General features: G+C 46.7%; 1 long non-coding RNA gene across 1 annotated transcript; it reads left to right on the forward strand.

Annotated features, from left to right (window-relative positions):
- The first annotated feature begins 2,756 nt into the window (after positions 1-2,756).
- LOC140126179 (uncharacterized) lies at positions 2,757-10,050 on the forward strand. The gene is made up of 3 exons (XR_011854776.1): positions 2,757-3,534; positions 4,268-4,494; positions 5,618-10,050. It is a non-coding gene; the product is annotated as an uncharacterized lncRNA (long non-coding RNA).
- Positions 10,051-19,355: the final 9,305 nt, after the last annotated feature.

A 19,355-nucleotide genomic window follows, 5' to 3' on the forward strand; every position in this document is an offset into this window, starting at 1 on the left:
TCACTACTGCCCAACTAGTGCCCTGCTCATCTCACTACTGCCCAACTAGTGCCCTGCTCATCTCACTACTGCCCAACTAGTGCCCTGCTCATCTCACTACAGCCCAACTAGTGCCCTGCTCATCTCACTACTGCCCAACTAGTGCCCTGCTCATCTCACTACTGCCCAAATAGTGCCCTGCTCATCTCACTACTGCCCAACTAGTGCCCTGCTCATCTCACTACTGCCCAACTAGTTCCCTGCTAATCTCATTACAGCCCAACTAGTGCCCTGCACATCTCACTACTGCCCAACTAGTGCCCTGCTCATCTCACTACCCATCTCTCTACTGCCCAACTAGTTCCCTGCTCATCTCACTACTGCCTAACTAGTGCCCTGCTCATCTCACTACTGCCCAACTAGTGCCCTGCTCATCTCACTACCCATCTCTCTACTGCCCAACTAGTACCCTGCTCATCTCACTACTGCCCAACCAGTGCCCTGCTCATCTCACCACTGCCCAACTAGTGCCCTGCACATCTCACTACTGCCCAACTAGTGCCCTGCTAATCTCACTGCTGCCCAACTAGTGCCCTGCTCATCTCACTACTGCCCAACTAGTGCCCTGCTCATCTCACTACTGCCCAACTAGTGCCCTGCTCATCTCATTACTGACCAACTAGTGCCCTGCTCATCTCACTAGTGCCCAATTAGTGCCCTGCTCATCTCACTACTGCCCAACTAGTGCCCTGCTCACCTCACTACTGCCCCACTAGTGCCCTGCTCATCTCATTACTGCCCAACTAGTGCCCTGCTCATCTCACTACTGCCCAACTAGTGCCCTGCTCATCTCACTACTGCCCAACTAGTGCCCTGCTCATCTCACTACTGCCCAACTAGTGCCCTGCTCATCTCATTACTACCCAACTAGTGCCCTGCTCAATTCATTACTACCCAACTAGTGCCCTGCTCATCTCATTACTGCCCAACTAGTGCCCTGCTCCTCTCACTACTGCCCAACTAGTGCCTTGGTCATCTCATTACTACCCAACTAGTGCCCTGCTCATCTCATTACTACCCAACTAGTGCCCTGCTCCTCTCACTACTGCCCAACTAGTGCCCTGCTCATCTAACTACTGCCCAACTAGTGCCCTGCTCATCTCACTACTGCCCAACTAGTGCCCTGCTCATCTCACTACTGCCCAACTAGTGCCCTGCTCACCTCACTACTGCCCCACTAGTGCCCTGCTCATCTCATTACTACCCAACTAGTGCCCTGCTCATCTCATTACTGCCCAACTAGTGCCCTGCTCATCTCATTACTACCCAACTAGTGCCCTGCTTATCTCACTACTGCCCAACTAGTGCCCTGCTTATCTCATTACTGCCCAACTAGTGCCCTGCTCATCTCATTACTGCCCAACTAGTGCCTTGCTCATCTCACTACTGCCCAACTAGTGCCCTGCTCAATTCATTACTACCCAACTAGTGCCCTGCTCATCTCATTACTGCCCAACTAGTGCCCTGCTCATCTCACTACTGCCCAACTAGTGCCCTGCTCATCTCATTACTACCCAACTAGTGCCCTGCTCATCTCACTACTGCCCAACTAGTGCCCTGCTCATCTCACTACTGCCCAACTAGTGCCCTGCTCATCTCATTACTGACCAACTAGTGCCCTGCTCATCTCACTAGTGCCCAATTAGTGCCCTGCTCATCTCACTACTGCCCAACTAGTGCCCTGCTCACCTCACTACTGCCCCACTAGTGCCCTGCTCATCTCATTACTGCCCAACTAGTGCCCTGCTCATCTCACTACTGCCCAACTAGTGCCCTGCTCATCTCACTACTGCCCAACTAGTGCCCTGCTCATCTCACTACTGCCCAACTAGTGCCCTGCTCATCTCATTACTACCCAACTAGTGCCCTGCTCAATTCATTACTACCCAACTAGTGCCCTGCTCATCTCATTACTGCCCAACTAGTGCCCTGCTCCTCTCACTACTGCCCAACTAGTGCCTTGGTCATCTCATTACTACCCAACTAGTGCCCTGCTCATCTCATTACTACCCAACTAGTGCCCTGCTCCTCTCACTACTGCCCAACTAGTGCCCTGCTCATCTAACTACTGCCCAACTAGTGCCCTGCTCATCTCACTACTGCCCAACTAGTGCCCTGCTCATCTCACTACTGCCCAACTAGTGCCCTGCTCACCTCACTACTGCCCCACTAGTGCCCTGCTCATCTCATTACTACCCAACTAGTGCCCTGCTCATCTCATTACTGCCCAACTAGTGCCCTGCTCATCTCATTACTACCCAACTAGTGCCCTGCTTATCTCACTACTGCCCAACTAGTGCCCTGCTTATCTCATTACTGCCCAACTAGTGCCCTGCTCATCTCATTACTGCCCAACTAGTGCCCTGCTCATCTCACTACTGCCCAACTAGTGCCCTGCTCAATTCATTACTACCCAACTAGTGCCCTGCTCATCTCATTACTGCCCAACTAGTGCCCTGCTCATCTCACTACTGCCCAACTAGTGCCCTGCTCATCTCATTACTACCCAACTAGTGCCCTGCTCCTCTCACTACTGCCCAACTAGTGCCCTGCTCATCTAACTACTGCCCAACTAGTGCCCTGCTCATCTCACTACTGCCCAACTAGTGCCCTGCTCATCTCACTACTGCCCAACTAGTGCCCTGCTCATCTCACTACTGCCCAACTAGTGCCCTGCTCATCTCACTACTGCCCAACTAGTGCCCTGCTCATCTCACTACTGCCCAACTAGTGCCATGCTCATCTCATTACTGCCCAACTAGTGCCCTGCTCATCTCACTACTGCCCAACTAGTGTCCTGCTCATCTCATTACTACCCAACTAGTGCCCTGCTCATCTCATTACTGCCTAACTAGTGCCCTGCTCATCTCACTACTGCCCAACTAGTGCCCTGCTCATCTCACTACTGCCCAACTAGTACCCTGCTCATCTCACTACTGCCCAACTAGTGCCCTGCTCATCTCACTACTGCCCAACTAGTGCCCTGCTCATCTCACTACTGCCCAACTAGTGCCCTGCTCATCTCATTACTACCCAACTAGTGCCCTGCTCATCTCATTACTACCCAACTAGTGCCCTGCTCATCTCATTACTACCCAACTAGTGCCCTGCTCATCTCATTACTGCCTAACTAGTGCCATGCTCTGCCCTCCTTATCACTGGTAACTATATCCACTCTGTATATGCCCTGTCTATCCCTCTACCCTCACACAACCTATAATAGCCTCCAATTTCTCACGGGTTGTACCAGATAAGGGGAATGTAGTGGAATCTGATATGATGCATTTATTATATTACTGGCCATCGGAAAACCCAACGGATTTGGAAAAACTGCGGAAGAATGGCACTCACATACACCGGGACGAAGAAGGTGAACTCCGGCGGACTTCAGCGCAGCAGCGACACCTAGTGGATATCGGGTGCACGACCTTAGTGAATCCCGGCAAGCTCCGAATCAACGTCAGACAACGCGCCGCAGGATCGCGACTGTGCCGGGTAGATAAATGTCTCCCAATGTGTTACCATATATTATTATACTATAAATTATATACCTATCACTCTATCGCCATCTTGTGGAATCTCTGCAGCCTTACAGGTTGTATTAAAGGGAACTTGTCACCAGATCTTCACTAATAGGTTCCCATAGACCCTACACTAACTATTAGCCACATTGCTTTTAGCTGACAAATGCATAGTTCCTATCCCCAGAAAATGAATTTTGTAAGCCGATCTGTCCCCCTGCCAACTAAACATTGTTACAATGGAAGACTTTGTTTTCATTATGATATAGCGTATATTGGCACTTGTGAGTCTATTCTAATTCCTGTGTAATGAAAATACAGTCAATGCTGGAATACTTGGTCTAAATTCACACTACACTCTATATAGGTACTATATCCAGATAAGTTACATTTTATAGAAATAGACAAGTTATATTAAGTTTAAGTTAAATTTAACTTGCCTCATACCTCCTCACTGTCCCCCCTAATCCCACTGCTGTGCCTTATACCTCCTCCCTGTACCCCTTATCCCACTGCTGTACCTCATACCTCCTCACTGTACCCCTTATCCCACTGCTGTGCCTCACACCTCCTCACTGTACCCCTTATCCCACTGCTGTGCCTCATACCTCCTCACTGTACCCCTTATCCCACTGCTGTGCCTCATACCTCCTCACTGTACCTCTTATCCCACTGCTGTGCCTCAAACCTCCCTTCTTTTATTACAGCCAATCATATTGCAGCTTTCATTTCATCCACTTATGCTAATTGGAAGCAGCGCTGTGATTGGTTGCTATGGTCATCTATGACACGCCCTACATTCCGTTTGCAACGGCCGTTTCTTCCAACTGTCTCCTGGATGGAGAAGGAGCAGACGAGCTTGAGCGGCCGCCACAATGAGGAGACTCCTGCCTGGACCCCCAAATATGTGCCGAAAACACCCGAAATCGTAAAGGTCAGATTCTGGGGATCGAGGTTCAGTTTAGGATGGAAAGAAGAAATGGGAGGGGTTAATAGTATATGAGGCGGAGCAGTGGGCGGAGCTAAGAGAGATATAGGGGACGAGGGGGCACAAAACATGGGTGTAGCTAGTACATACATCACCCAGGGGAAGATTCGGATCAGTACCCGAACCCCGTACCCTCTACATGTCATGGCCGAGCCTTGTGGATATCCAGAATCGGGTGTAGCAGGACACAATAACCCCGGCCCACATTATACCCCAGACCTCAGCATACCCCGGGGTATAAAATATCCTAACTATACACCCCAGGCCGGAATTTACCCCTCTAACATGGTACAGTCCGGCCCAAGCCACATTATATCCGGGGGGTAATCTCTATATCATATCTGTATAAGATGAAGTTTACAAAAAGTTTACATCATGTTGAGATCAACCGTGTTTACGTAAACTTAATTTGAATGTCATGTTTATGTGAATGCGATAATTACACAGCGTTTGCTTAACCCCTTCCTTACTGCTGAGCCCTCTCCATAGGCGGCGGATGTCGGCTCCGATTGCAGCAGTTAACCTGTTAGGTGCTGCACGGACAGTAAAGGGCGCGTTCACACGTTGCGTTTTGGCCTGCGTTTCCATTACGTTTGAAACGCATTACATCAGCTGAGGAGAGGTGATTTGCCTAATTACATTACTGTTAACATTTCCGTTTACAAAATGCATTGTAAATGCAATGTTAACACATGCGTTTTGTTAATTCAGTTGTCAACATTTTGTTAACACACGTAAACAGTAATGTCATTGGGCAAATCACCTCTGTTGCAATGCGTTTCAAATGCAATGAAAGCGCAGCCAAAACGCAACGTGTGAACGCCCCTATATTACTGTACATTCCCTTATACAAGGGTAACCCCCCAAATAATAAACTGTATATCCATACACCACATGAGATAAGAAGGGTGACTATTAGACGGGTGTAATATGTGCGCCATTGTATTAGCATGCGGACGCCATAACGCAGGTATAAATAATATTAACACTAGGGACAGGAAGAGTTGTCATAGGGTCCGGTAAAGCTCGGTGTATGGCGGCTGTAATGTGCCTGTGCTCTTATTCCCAGGAATCCTCACACTGGAGAAGACGCGGCCGGATATTCCTGGAGCCTGTGACGGAGCGGAGAATCTGCGTCCGATAACCAATGTGAACAGCGGTCGAGTGGCTGTAACTATAATCTGGGGGGGAAGGGGTTTCGTTAGCGAAGCGAATCTAGCTCAGGCTTCACTAAGTTCTTTAGGCCGGATACTGCTTATATATTCTTATCCGATTCTTCCCCCCTCAGCAACGCAATTCTCTGGTCTTGTGACACCTCCATACCTCCCAACTTTTGGGAGAGAGAAAGATGGACAAAAGCCCCTCCCCCTTTTTTCTAAACCACGCCCTTTGTCCCACCCACAAGCACCTGTACATCTTATACACATGCGCGACCAGAGAGTGACGTAGCTGAAGGGTGAAGCCTCGGAGAAGGCAGTGGGCACTTCATCCTGATACTTATAGACGTGTTCTCATCTGGTCATTGACATTTATTTCAATTATCTGCTGAATATACACATTTCAAGTAATGAAAAAATAATTTCCCCATAAAAGAAGCCATGTTGTCCCTTAGTAACAAGATGTCCTTGGATACGGCCACTTCTGCTGGAGCGATTGTAGAAAGGAACATATAGTTTCTGCATATGAAATGGTTAGTAGGCAGAACTCAATAGAGCATGTCTGGCCATCACTGCCAGGGTACCGAGGTGGTCGTATCCAAGGACAACTATCTTGTTTCTAGGGGATTATATATGGCTACATTTATAGAAAATTATCTTCACACAGGTAATTTTTATTTTTCATCACATGTATGTATGTATGTATGTAAATGGCAGATGAATTAAATGTGAATGCCCAGATAAGAATCCCACTTTAAAGGAAATCTACCACCAGGATGAAGAATTGTAAACCAAGCACACTGACATACTGGTGAGTGCCCCCTCTGGCAGGATCTGATCTTCTATTAACTTATTATGACCTCGTTTTCACAAAAAAGGGCTTTAAAATTTAAGGAAATGAGCCTGAGGGGCTCTGGTCTATATTAACATTTATGGAGCCCAGAGCCCCTTGGATTGATTTGCAAAATTAAAAAAAGGTTTTTTTATTAAAACAAGTGTATGAGAAGGTAAAAGAAGAGCGGAAGCTGCCAGAGGGGGCGCACGTCACACAATACAGAGGCTTCACTACTTTATATTGTTTTTCTTCTCAATAAATAAGTAATGAATTACATTGCACAGAAGTAGGAACTTGTATCAGACGTTACCAGTGCAAATATCATCCAAAGTGAGTCTCCCGTCCTTTGAATGTGCGGGTTGTATGTGGGTCCGGCCAGAAGTGACCCAATTGTGTGATGATTGGGCTATGAGTCTCCTGTCCTTTAAATATGCGGGTTGTAAGTCGGTAAGGCCAAAAGTGACCCGGTTGTGTGAGCGTCAATCTGCGAGTCTCCTCTCCCCTCAATGTTCAGGATGTAAGTGGGTCTGACCAGAAGTGACCCGGTTGTGTGAGGGTCAGGCTGTGAGTCTCATGTCCTGTGAATGTGCGGGTTGTAAGTGGGTCCGGCCAGAAGTGACCCAGTTGTGTGAGGGTCATATTGTGAGTCTCCTGTCCTGTGAGTGATCAGTCAGCAAGTTGGGTCCGGTCAGAAGTGACCCGGTTGTGTGAGGGTCAGGCTGTGAGTCTCCTGTCCTGTGAATGTGCGGGTTGTATGTGGGTCCGGCCAGAAGTGTCCCAGGGTTGTAAGAGCAAGGCTGCGAGTCTCCTGTCCTGTGAATGATCAGTATGTAAGTTGGGTCCAGCCAGAAGTGACCCGATTGTGTGAGGGTCATATTGTGAGTCTCATGTCCTGTGAATGTGCGGGTTGTAAGTGGGTCCGGCCAGAAGTGACCCAGTTGTGTGAGGGTCAGATTGTGTGTCTCTTGTCCTATGAGTGATCAGTCTGCAAGTTGGGTCCGGCCAGAAGTGACCCGATTCTGTGAGGGTCAGTCTGTGAGTTTCCTGTCCTTTGAATGTGCGGGTTGTATGTGGGTCCGGCCAGAAGTGACCCGGTTGTGTGAGCGTCAGGCTGTGACTCTCCCATCTTTTGAATGTGCATTTTGTAAGTGGGTCCGGCCAAAAGTGACCCGATTGAGTGAGGGTCAGTCTGCGGGTCCCTTGTCCTCTGAATGTGTTGGTTGTGAGTGGGTCCGGCCAGAAGTGACCCGATTGTATGAGGGTGAGATTGTGAGTCTCCTGTCCTTTGATTGATCAGTCTGCATGTTGGGTCAGGCCCGAAGTGACCCGATTGTGTGAGGGTCAGTCTGTGTGTGTCCTGTTCTTTGAATGTGTTGGTTGTAAGTGGGTCCGGCCAGAACTGACCCGGTTGTGTGAGGGTCAATCTGTGAGTCTCTTGTCCTTTGAATGTGTTGGTTGTGAGTGGGTCCGGCCAGAAGTGACCCGATTGTATGAGGGTCAGATTGTGAGTCTCCTGTCCTTTGATTGATCCGTCTGCAAGTTGGGTCAGGCCATAAGTGACCCGATTGTGTGAGGGTCTGGCTGTGAGTCTCCTGTCTTTTGAATGTGTTGGTTGTGAGTGGGTCCGGCCAGAACTGACCCGGTTGTGTGAGGGTCAGATTGTGAGTCTCCTGTCCTGTGAGTGATCAGTCTGCAAGTTGGGTCAGGCCAGAAGTGACCCGATTGTGTGAGCGTCAGTCTGCGGGTCTCTTGTCCTTTGAATGTGTTGGTTGTGAGTGGGTCCGGCCAGAAGTGACCCGATTGTATGAGGGTCAGATTGTGAGTCTCCTGTCCTTTGATTGATCAGTCTGTATGTTGGGTCAGGCCAGTAGTGACCCGGTTGTGTGAGCGTCAGGCTGTGAGTCTCCCTTCTTTTGAATGTGCGTTTTGTAAGTGGGTCAGGCCCGAAGTGACCCGATTGTGTGAGGGTCAGTATGCGAGTCTCCTGTCCTCTTAATGTTCAGGTTGTAAGTGGGTCCAGCCAGAAGTGACCCGATTGTGTGAGGGTCTGGCTGTGAGTCTCCTGTCCTGTGAGTGATCAGTCTGCAAGTTGGGTCAGGCCAGAAATGACCCGATTCTATGAGGGTCAGATTGTGAGTCTCCTGTCCTTTGATCCGTCTGCAAGTTGGGTCAGGCCCGAAGTGACCCGATTGTGTGAGAGTCTGGCTGTGAGTCTCCTGTCCTTTGATTGATCAGTCTGCAAGTTGGGTCCGGCCAGAAGTGACCCGATTGTGTGAGAGTCAGTCTGCAAGTCTCCTGTCCTTTGTATGTGCGGGTGGTAAGTGGGTCAGGCCAGAACTGACCCGATTGTGTGAGGGTCAGATTGTGAGTCTCCTGTCCTTTGAATGTGTTGATTGTAAGTGGGTCCAGCCAGAACTGACCCGGTTGTATGAGGGTCAGATTGTGAGTGTCCTGTCCTGTGAGTGATCAGTCTGCAAGTTGGGTCAGGCCATAAGTGACCCGAATGAGTGAGGGTCAGTCTGCGGGTCTCTTGTCCTTTGAATGTGTTGGTTGTGAGTGGGTCCGGCCAGAACTGACCTGATTGTATGAGGGTCAGATTGTGAGTCTCCTGTCCTTTGATTGATCAGTCTGCAAGTTGGGTCAGGCCAGAAGTGACCCGGTTGTGTGAGGGTCTGGCTGTGAGTCTCCTGTCCTTTGATTGATCCGTCTGCAAGTTGGGTCAGGCCATAAGTGACCCGATTGTATGAGAGTCGGGCTGAGAGTCTCCTGTCCTTTGAATGTGCGAGTTGTAAGTGGGTCCGGCAATAACTGACCCGGTTGTGTGAGGGTCAGATTGTGAGTCTCCTGTCCTTTGATTGATGAGTCTGCATGTTGGGTCAGGTCCGAAGTGACCCGATTGTATGAGGGTCTGGCTGTGAGTCTCCTGTCCTTGAATGTGCGGGTTGTAAGTGGGTCCGGCAATAAGTGACCCGGTTGTGTGAGGGTGAGGCTGCGAGTCTCCTGTCCTGTGCGTTCTGTAAGTGGATCTGGCCAGATTATTCTTTTCATGTTCCAGAAGTTATTAACCTATGAAATGCCGGTGGCTTTTATAGATCCAGTCTCTGAGTGAGGAGAGATAGAAGTTATTCTGAGACTAAAGTATTAGATATCACACACAGGTCTAATAATTATATGGAAATGTGATGTATTCAGTCTTTATTTCCTCCTTTTATTAGGTGCTATTAGTAACAGTCCCCAGTCTCTCCTATAGGGGGCAGTGTGTGTTGTCTCTTTCAGCAGTGGAGATGAATGACGTTCGGCCTGCGAGGTCCAGAGGAGACGATGGTCCCGGGAGCACCCCCCCATGTTCTGCAGGACTGGACTTATATTGTGGCCTTGGTCCAGGGTTTTAGAACTGATCGCCTTTTCCGGGGGTCGAGAAGGAATTTTTCCCTGAGACACAAATTGTCCGGGTTTTTTTCGCCTTCTTCTGGATCAACAGCTTTAGGTATAGGACGAGGGTTGTGTATAATAAACCATGTTTAACCCTCCACATGCTTTGTCCTGGTTATTTGTTCTTGGGCTTGTAACCCGTGGAGACGGAGATATAAAGCCACTCAGGAGGTTATAGGGGGCATTTATCAATTTGGGCGCAGGGTGGTGCTATATTTTTCAGTGTGATACAAGTTGTGGCGCAAGGGATTAATGATTGGGCGCACGAACCAAAAGGATCGTCTCCACATGAAGGTGATATGTGAGAAAGAATTGTGTCACACGCCCTATGACAGTGGTGGCGAACCTATGGCACGGGTGCCAGAGGCGGCACTCAGAGCCCTTTCTGTGGGCACCCGGGCCATCGCCCCAGCACCAGACAGGACTCAAAGAATCTTCCTCCAGTTCCAAACAACTTAAAAGTCATATATTAAAGTGATACTTAATTCACTACTTGGGACTGTAGGAAGAGGGAGAATGAGCAGACCGGGCCGAATTATCTTTGGAGGACCTCCTGCTGGCCTCTTGATTCTCTGAGTACAGAGGGACACTGGAAAAAATGCTAAAATGATGCCGATTTTCCATCTTGTCCTTTAGGAGGCCAATATGATTGAACATTGTTGAGGAACAGGTAGCAATAAGTTACTGCTTTAATTTTTGGTTGGTACCTCACAATAAATAAGGGGGGGTTTGGGTTGCAGTGTGGGCACTCGGACGCTAAAAGGTTCGCCATCACTGCCCTATAATAAAGGTGCACCAAAAAAAGTTGCTGCATTCTGCCGGAGAACTGAAGGGGGCGCCACATTCATGAAGAACATGTGACGCAGTTCATGAATCCCTCGCACACTGAACCCTCTACCCTCGCACACTGGTTGGTGGCTATATGTTAGGCTGTATACAAATGAACTGGGGGGCTTCTGAATATAATATGTAATATTAATATAATATATAATAATTCCTTTATATATATATAGCGCACACAGATACCGCAGCGCTGCACAGAGCTTCCTAATTCAGTCCCTGTCCCCAATGGGGCTCACAATCTAATCACCTACCAGTATGTTTAGGAGTGTGGGAGGAAACCGGAGGACCCGGAGGAAACCCACACAAACACAGAAAGAACATACAAATACTTTGCAGATGTTGACCCTGGGACTTGAACCCAGGTCACCAGTGCTGCAAGGCTGTAATGCTAATCACTGAGCCACATATAATTGGGGTGGGAGAATTTATATATGGGGGAAAGTTTAATAATTAAACTGGGGGGCACTATAATTAAACTAGAGGGGGTGGGCTATATATTGGGGTCAGATACTAATTCAACTGGGGTGGTGGACCATATGGGAGACTGTTTATAGTTAAACTAGTGAGTTCTGTATATGGGGCTGGATTTTAATGAAACTGGAGGCGGCTGTAAGTGCATTGGATTGCGACACAATTTGAATGTTAAATCCCGCGCTCAGTCCGAATCAGTCGCATCGTCCGACGGCCCGCTCCCGTTTTCTGTTGCATGAAAGCCAGCGCAGCTGCGCCAAAATCTGATCGCGTGCGACACAATCCCCTGCTAAATACTTGTCACAGCCGTGCAATCCCCGAAAATGTTGGAAAATCCAACTAAAGTGCATCCATGGAACCTTAGTAAATAAGCCCCCATGTTTCTAGATACTATAGAACTATAGGGACGTCTGCAGTGACGCTCTCTAAACTTGACTCATCTCATGCAAAATATGACTCTTCTCTGCTAACCGTCACATGACTTTGGAGGAGATTATGGAAAGGAAATTGCATACTCCACCTGAGGGGGCTGGTATTGGTAAAATCTGGTGACACATTCCCTTTAATTACCTTCTACAATGGCGGCCCATATTGATCCTCACCCAGCTTTCCTAAAAAAAAAAAAAATGGGGCAGATTTACTTACCCGGTGCATTCGCGATCCAGCGGCGCGTTCTCTGCGGTGGATTCGGGTCTTCTGAAGATTCACTAAGGTAGTTCCTCCGACGTCCACCAGGTGTCGCTGCCGCGCTGAAATCCGCCGAGGTCCGCCAGAGTTCACGATCCACTGCTGGGTGAAGGTAAGCGCGTTTCCAGCGACACTTTTTTTTTTTTTTTAAATGCGGCGGTTTTTCCGAATCCGTCGGGTTCTCGTTTGTCCACGCCCCCCGATTTCCGTTACGTGCATGCCAACGCCGATGCGCCACAATCCGATCAAGTGTGCCAAAATCCCGGGGCAATTCAGGAAAAATCGGCGCAAATCGGAAATATTCGGGTAACACGTCGGGAAAACGCAAATCGGGCCCCCAATAAGTCCTACTAAATCGCACTTTTTGTAGTATTCCCCCCCCCCCTCCTTGGCTCCTTTCCTGGTTATATTTCAAGGGATAATTACAGATGAAGCAGCGCTGGGATCCTGTGATTCGGGACAGAGGACACAGTGTCAGAAGGGTCAGCGGCGAGGCCACAATAGGCGCGGGATGAAATAGCCGCAGCACAGAATAGCTATTTTCTTGTTTAAAAAGCTTAAATGGCCATTAAGTTGGGGAAATTGCTGGTAAAACAGCTGGAAATGTAAATAGCGATTTCACCCGTCCATCGCCCCTCCATTCACAGGCGGGACGTGCCCGGCGACATCAAAAGCGTTTCCTCCGATTTTATTATACGCTCCACAGTAGGAGGACTGAGAGGGGCCTTTCTCTCCGCGCTGAATGGAGAGTCTGGCCTTTAGTTTCCAGCGTTTAGACGCTTTTTTCAGGTTTTGTTTTTTTTTCTTGGAAGTTAGCAGACAGCGGAGGGATTTTTTTTTTTTTACGCTACTTTTCATGGAGACCCTTAACTTTCCACGGACTTTCTTTTATGAGGTGGCACTAATGAGCTGTTTTGATGAATGTTGTGCTTTTTTTTTTTTTTTTTTCAAAGACGTCTACCTTAAACTTAAGGCAGATGGGAGGGTACGGGAATTCGAGGGGGCGACGTATTAACTTTATGGCTTTTTTTTTGTTGGACTGGTTTATATTTGTTTTAGTGTGTGAAATGCAAATAGTTTGTGCCACAACTAAACATTTTGCGACTACCTGTACTCTCAGCAGCAAAGTCATCTATAGTCATTTACCTATGTCCCAGGACTAAACATTGTGCAAGGACTTGTACTCTCAGCAGCACAGTCATCTATAGTCATCTACCTATATCCTAGGACTAGGTGCAGGGACATCGACTCTCAGCAGCATAGTCATCTATTCTCATCTACCTATTTCCCCTGACTAAACATTGTGCAAGGACCTGTACTCTCAGCAGCATAGTCATCTATAGTCATCTACCTATGTCCCCGGACTAAACATTGTGCAAGGACCTGTACTTTCAGCAGCATAGTCATCTACCTATATCCTAGGACTAGGTGCAGGGACATCGACTCTCAGCAGCATAGTCATCTATAGTCATCTACCCATGTCCCAGGACTAAACATTGTGCAGGGACCTGTACTCTCAGCAGCATAGTCATCTATTCTCATCTACCTATGTCCCAGGGCTAAACATTGTGCAGGAACCTGGACTTTCAGCAGCATAGTCATCTACCTATGTTCCAGGACTAAACATTGTGCAGGGACCTCTACTCTCAGCAGCATAGTCATCTATTCTCATCTACCTATGTCCCAGGGCTAAACATTTTGCAGGGGCCTGTACTCTCAGCAGCATAGTCATCTATTCTCATCTACCTATGTCCCAGGACTAAACATTGTGCACTGTGCAGGGACCTGGACTCTCAGCAGCATAGTCATCTATTCTCATCTACCTATGTCCCGGGACTAAACATTGTGCAGGGACCTGTATTCTCAGCAGCATAGTCATCTATTCTCATCTACCTATGTCCCGGGACTAAACATTGTGCTGAGACCTGTACTCTCAGCAGCATAGTCATCTATTCTCATCTACCTATGTCCTATGACTAAAGATTGTGCAGGGACTTGTACTCTCAGCAGCATAGTCATCTATTCTCATCTACCTATGTCCTATGACTAAAGATTGTGCAGGGACTTGTACTCTCAGCAGCATAGTCATCTATAGCCATCTACCTATGTCCCAGGACTAAACATTGTGCAGTTACCTGGACTCTCAGCAGCATAGTCATCTACTTTTTAGTCCCAGGACTAAACATTGTGCAGGGACCTGGACTCTCAGCAGCAGAGTCATCTATAGCCATCTACCTATGTCCCAGGACTAAGCATTGTGCAAGGACCTGTACTCTCAGCAGCATCGTAATCTATAGGCATCTACTTATGTCCCAGGACTAAGCATTGAGCAGGGACCTGCACTCTTAGCAACATAGTCATCTATTCTCATCTACCTATGTCCCAGGACTAAACATTGTGCATGGACCTGTACTCTCAGCAGCATAGTCATCTATTCTCATCTACCTATGTCCCAGGACTAAACATTGTGCATGGACCTGTACTCTCAGCAGCATAGTCATCTATTCTCATCTACCTATGTCCTTAGACTAAACATTGTGCAGGGACCTGTACTCTCAGCAGCATAGTCATCTATACTCATCTACATATGTCCTGGGACTAAACATTGTATGGGTATTTATCACAACAATTTTTGTTATGTAATGCTACTTTCACCCTCAATCCAGATGTTCTTGTTTAAATAAGTCTCAAATGTTCACCCAACAAGATAATAACCTTTGTTCCCCTGCTATTGTTGGAAAAAGACTGGAATGGGTTGTCGATTTCAGATTTGCAGATGCAGAAACCCCTGGACGCGGCTCCGTTATCATTGATCTGCGTTTATTCACCTTCCGATGTTTGGCGACTTTGCCTCCTCCTGAATATTCTGTCAGTTGTTCTTAACTTTCCGCACAACTTCTGCAATTTAGATAATTTACAGTGTGTGGTTATTGATTGATCCTGTTTAATGATCCATTTACTCCGTCCACTAATGTAGAGCGGGGAAAACGGCCAAACTTTGCCGACACTTCCTCCTGATTAATGGACGCCTTCGCTCCGTTATTGACATGTCTGTCGGCTTTGTGTCCTTGATGCAATGTTAATGTAAGGCGGCGAGGTCCCGGAATATGACACAAACAAGTCGCATCACAAACAAAAAGTTTATGGCCGATGCATTTAGCTGCCATCATGGAGGATTTAAGAGATGGGGGAGGGGTACGATGTCTATAATTACTGCCCCTAATCGGTAAATATGGCTTAAAGAAGACTTATCAATAATCTCCAACCCACAACTTTTTGCTTTGGAATTTTATCTCTCCTTTTCTTTAGCAATCAGTGTCAATATTTTTGACTCTATGCTGTCAAATGGGCGTGGTCATACTGCCAGCTCCTGCTCAGGACCACCCCCACCTGACAGTAGAGTGTTTGATTAGCATAGATTCAGGTAGCCCATATAGCCCAAACGCTAATTAGACTCTCTAGAGTGAGATGGGTGGAGCTGACATCATGGCGCCACCCACCTGACAAAGAACGTTGGAGGCTATAGAACAAATTTGGAGGAAAAAGAGTTGTAATTCCTCTGGTCCCTACTGTTTATTTGAACAGTTTGTGGGACCTAATATGCTTATAAGTCTCTTTACTGTCAGGTGGGCGGTGGCAAGTGCCCTGGGCCACCCACTTGACAGAAGAGAGGCTAATTAGCATAATGGGTGTGAAAACTAACAGGGACCAGTGGCTTGACTCTGCTTCATACATCATTATATGGACCACTTTAGGCACAACTGGACCCCATCGTCCTTCTCATCCGATTTTCGGATCCTGACTACACTATGTCAGTTGTATGCAGCAGGGGGTCTTGAGGAGGCTTCATGGATTGCCATGGTAATAGTCCTATTATGCCTTACCTCTTTAAAGGGGGAATTCTAGAAAACCCTATATAATATGTATGTACTCTGCTCCCAGCTGCTGATTCCTGTGATGTTCCGATACCTTTGATCTTCAGGTTCTCCGCCCAACCAGAAGTTTTGGATCATCAGAGGCCCCATGGGAGGTTTAGTCCATCAGTATGGGTGCTGGGGTGCTGTTGGGTCCTGGTACCTGTGTTTCAGCAGCAGTGGACGCAATGTGATCATGCACCCTATAGTGTAGGGAGCCGCTAAAACAAGGTCACTGTGAAGTGGTTACTGGGATCAAAATTTAACTGAGAACCTTGAGTTCTATTTGTTAATGTAGCCTAGCGACAATACATCATTGTATAATGTGTAGATGTGCTGCCCATGTTTTTCTCTCCTCAAATGTTGGTATAACCCCCCCCCCAAAAAAAAAAAAACAAAATTCTGATTTTACAACGAGTCTTTAAAACACAAACATTTGCTTCATATTGTACAAAATGATTAATGTTTAATGCTACAGCAAGCAGAGATCTTTGAAACTCAGAATGCTATGTGCTTTAATAAAATCTTAAAGGGCAAAAGATTGTGATTTTTTTCTTTATAGTTGTTATAATAGTAATCAGGGCCAGATTATAGAGAGGGCTCCTGAGGTGCGAGCCCCGGGGCCCCCACCATCATGCCTGCCTCCACTCCTGCTTAATGATCAACCGTATTGGTGTCCATAGTATTGCTGACTGCTATGCACTACATGGAGTTCTGAAACGCCTGTACAAACCTCACTCCTGGTATCAACAGCGTAGCTTTGCGGGTGAGTGGTAACAGCTTCACGGGTCAGGTCTATAGCAAGCAGAGATCTTTAAATCCCAGGATGCTGTGTGCTATAATGATGTATCTTAAAGGGCAAAAGATAGTGCTTTTTTCTTTATAGTTGTTATAATAGTAATAAGGGCCAGATTATAGGGAGGGCACCTGGGATGCAAGCCCCAGGGCCCCCACCATCCTGCCTGCCTCCACTTCTGCTTTATGATCCACCATATCGGTGTCCATAGTATTGCTGACTGCTATTACATGGAGTTTTAAACTTCCTGTATAATCCTTACTCCTGATATCAACAGCGGAGCTTTGCGGGTGAGTGGTCAGAGCTTCACGGGTCAGGTCTGGATCCTCCATTCTGCATTACAAGGTCTGGTCATAACAGTGAAAATAAGAGTAGTCAGTGCCCTCGGGTAAAGGCAGCAGGGGTGTGAAGGGTTAAAGCTACATGTGTAGTGGAAGGCATTTTTGGGATAAAGGGGTTTTAAAGTAATGAGTGATTTAAGAGGTTCCGCAGCAGCTGAGGTGCGTATTATGGGTTTGTGCGGCATCTGAGGTGTGTATGTAGCAGTTCTTCTTCTCAGAAAAAGTTCTGTAGAACTATTCTTACTTTATTTAAGATAAAGGATTTAATTGGGGGCCCCCACCAGTTTATTCACCTAGGGGACCCCACCACGCTTAATCCAGCCCTGATAGTAGTTGTAAATATAGTCTTTAGTTAAAGGGACAATTAACGGGGTTGTCCGAATAACAAGATAGGGGATGCAATGTCTACCCCTACCGATCAGACTTACAGTGGATCTGTCCCACCTGAAGATACAGGTAGAGCATGTTCTCAGCAGGACATATAGAAGCAGGACATATAGAAGCAGGACATATAGAAGCAGGACATATAGAAGCAGGACATATGGAAGCAGGACATATAGAAGCAGGGCATATGGAAGCAGGACATGCTCATCCTACAGCTCCATTAAGAAGGAGATGATGAGTTCCCTATTTACATCATAGTGATCCACCATCAATTTTTATCCTGTGAATAAGGGGGTGATAATAACCCTGTTATTGGGCTTGGATGCATCCTCTCCCTGCACATTTCAAGAAGGTGTAATGCTTCATGGTCACCACAAGATGGAGCTCCATGATATACAGAACAGCAGTAGATGATACTAAAAATAGTGATCCCTGCCAACCCCTTTAAGGGCAATCTGTCAACAGGACAAACCCCTTTAAGTTATTAGAACGATTACATGCAGTGAGAGGAAAAAATTACAGATTAGAGGCCAATTAGGCAAATCTGTCCATGTTGTTGGGTTCGACCAGCTATATCCTATTTATAAGGGTTTTGATAGAGAAGGATCCAACCTGCCCAAATATATTTCATCAGAAGTATTTGGCTACTTTAGTTAATATGAGCCCCTTAAGGTCATATTTTTCAGATTTTGTAGAACTACAACTCCCAGCAAGACCTTAAAGCGATCCTGTCACCAGGAACGTCATTTGTAGCTGGTGACAGGTTCCTATTGCCTATGGGGTGCTGATTTAAAAAAAATGCCTTTATCAACATTGTGAAAACTGTCACTACTTTATAAAAACTTTTTTCACATTACCTGGCTCCCTGCCAGCAGCGTGTGGTGAGTCCCGGGAGGAGGCAGGTGCAGCCGGTGTGTCCCTGTGTCTCTCTGTGTGTCATATGCATTGAGCAGGCAACAGAGGGAGGGGGATAAAGACTGAGACACAGGCACACAAAGGCTGCGGCAGCTTACTCGCCCCATGGGACTCACCATATGCAGCAGACAGGGAACCAGGTAATGCGAAATAAACTATTATAAAGTGCTGAAATGATTCAGAAAGCTGACATTTTTAAAATCAGCATAGCATAGGCTATTGGAACCTGTCACCAGCTAAAAATGACATTCCTGATGACAGGTTCACTTTACCCCCAAAATCTATGATATCATCAGACATTATAATGATGACGTCTTATATCATATATAGGGCTTTGGTTCGCATTTCTTCCCTCACTTTTCTAATTTTGCACCCCATGCGTTCAAGATAAGGCTATATCCACAAAAACAGATGATGCTCACAGCCAACAGGTGGATCAGAAACAGATTTCACACCAGACCATAAAAACTGACTGTGGATCTGTGAACGGGTAGGTTAAATGGATGTAAATTGTCATCTAGGGTTACTAGGAAAAAAAAAATTCTAATTTAAAGGGTTTGTCTGGAGGTTGAAAAACAAGCTTTCTTCCAAAAAAAACACACAGTGGTTTATGCCGGTATTGCAACTCAGATCCATTTATCTCTATGCAGTTGCAATACCAGCACCAACCATGGTCAGGTGTGGCGCTGTTTTTGTAAGAAATCAACCATGTTTATCAACCCCCTGGACAACCCCTTTAAGAACTGATTAAGATTAAAGATTGAAGATCTGGGCCTTTAATAGATAATATCAGCCAACAGGCACATAAGAGAGAAAGAAAATTACTGCAAATATTATAATTTAGAACTAAATGCCCTACTGGATTTAAAGGGTTAACACCAGTTAAAGGGAAACAATCCCTGTTATTACTTTAGTTTCTTTCATAGTAAAACTTCAAAACATTTCCAAAAAACAGGGAAAATTCTAAAAAAAAAAAAAAAAAAATTAAATTTTTGTTTTGTTTTCAAAGTGGAAAATTCCGACCGGATTTAA

The sequence above is a fragment of the Engystomops pustulosus genome, chromosome 4 (assembly GCF_040894005.1).
Source record: "Engystomops pustulosus chromosome 4, aEngPut4.maternal, whole genome shotgun sequence".
In the NCBI taxonomy this organism is placed as follows: Eukaryota; Metazoa; Chordata; class Amphibia; order Anura; family Leptodactylidae; genus Engystomops; species Engystomops pustulosus.